The sequence below is a fragment of the Octopus bimaculoides genome, chromosome 7 (assembly GCF_001194135.2).
Source record: "Octopus bimaculoides isolate UCB-OBI-ISO-001 chromosome 7, ASM119413v2, whole genome shotgun sequence".
Taxonomy (NCBI): Eukaryota; Metazoa; Mollusca; class Cephalopoda; order Octopoda; family Octopodidae; genus Octopus; species Octopus bimaculoides.
Genome location: NC_068987.1, coordinates 21,482,574 through 21,484,666, shown reverse-complemented (window position 1 = coordinate 21,484,666; position 2,093 = coordinate 21,482,574).

Here is a 2,093-nt window from a genome sequence, read left to right as displayed (position 1 = left end):
TATCCATACAATTCCAAAATAAGGTGATTAAAATCAAAATAAGCAACAAGGATATCCAAAGTTAATGCAGTACGATCGTTTCATGCAACTCCATTTATTTAAGCAATGTGAACATTTGATTTTTATTACCTATCTATCTATCTATCTATCTATCTATCTATCTATCTATCTATCTATCTATCTATCTGCGTATATTGCATGTATATATGTATGTATATATGCGCGCGTGCGCGCACACCCACACATATATATAAAGAAAGAAAATGGAGAAAGATGGATGTATGAATAATTTATTTGCATGATATAAAGATGTTGAAATGATGCATACAAAATAGTTTATTCTGTATGCATCCTTCCAAGGATAGTCTATTCTGTATGCATCCTTCCGAGAAAAATGTTAACCTTAATACTACAAGCTCATAATAACCCCGAAGAAGCTCTGCCCGAAGTAGTTAAAAATGATACCATTCTTAGCATATAACCAAATACTTAGAATGCATATCAACGAGGGGCTAGAACTGAAACATATATGTAGGTTTTTTGAGCTTTACAACTTATAATTTATTTGTACTGTTATTTTTTTTAATTGCAACATCTTTATATCATATAAATAAATTATTCATACATCCATCTTTCTCCATTTTCTTTCTTTCAATATTAATAATATATATTACTACAATAATTCCTAACAAATCGCCAAGACTTTCTCATTATATGATAGTGATTAACCAGTGGAATTTTTTGGATTATAAAATCCCTAACGTGGATCTAACTTCCTCAAATTGACTATAGATATATACATACGTGTTTGTGTGTGCGCGCGCGCACACGTATGTATGTATGGAAACTCAGAAAAACCCCCCAAAACTTTCAGATAGGGACCGTTGGACTCTTACGCGAATTGTTAGAAAGGATCACAAAAGTACAGCTCCCAAAATTACTGCAGAGCTTAATGACCACCTCGAGAACCCAGTTTCCACAAAAACTGTTCACCGGGAGCTGAACAAAGCCGGATTTCACGGGAGGGCTGCAATCAGAAAACCACTACTTTCACAAGCAAACGTTGCAAAGCAATTAGAGTGGAGTAAAAACCTACAGAATTGGTCCCTAGAGCAGTGGAAGAATGTTATTTTATCGGACGAGTCATCCTTTACCTTATTTCCCACCACCGGTCGAGTATACGAGAGTGTCTCCGAGTGTGGAGACAGCCAAAAGAAGCATTTGACCCAGACTACCTTCTTCCAACTGTTAAACATGGAAGAGGATCTGTGATGATATGGGGTGGGGGGCTATATCTTGCTAAAACCGTTAAGTTACAGGGACGTAAACAAACGAGCCAACACCAGTTATTAGGCAGTAGTGGGGAATAAACAAACAAACACACACACACGTCTACCAAATCCACTCACAAGGCTTATAGACAGGTAGATAGGTATGTATGTATGTACGTACGTATTTAATGTTGTCCCCTGCCGCACTGTCTGAAACCAGTGTTGGTTTGTTTACGACCCTGTAAACTAGTGATTTCGCAATAGAGACCGATAGAATAAGTGACAGGTTTTAAAAAAGTTCTGGGGTCGATTTGTTCGTCTAAACACCCTTCTGGTCACAATCCAATGAATGAAACAAATAAAGAGCTATGACAATTTGACAGAACGGAAGAATCACTGCAGCGTAGGACAAAATATAAAGCGATCTTTTCATTCTGAGTTCAAATCCCGCTGAAATTCAACTTTGTTCTTCTGTGGCTAATGAAATACAATTCTAATCCTTTTTCTAGTGTAGATATTTTTCCGAGCGTGTCCTCTTCCAAAACTTTGTGACTTTGAGCTAATGGTAGACACCGGTGTAGTGTTTGTTGGTGGTTAGCACAATATCTAACGGAGAGGAAAAAATGTGTAAGGATGGGGGTCAATCTTGTCTCTCTATATATCCATTAGTTAAAATCCTTCAAGTTTTAACAATCTAACTCCAAATCCCGTTGAGATTTGAATTTGCCTTTCAGTCTCAGAGTTGATAAAATGAAGCACCAGTTAAGATGTCGACTTTGCCTTTCATTCTTTCGTGGTTGATGATATGTAATCGACTTACCC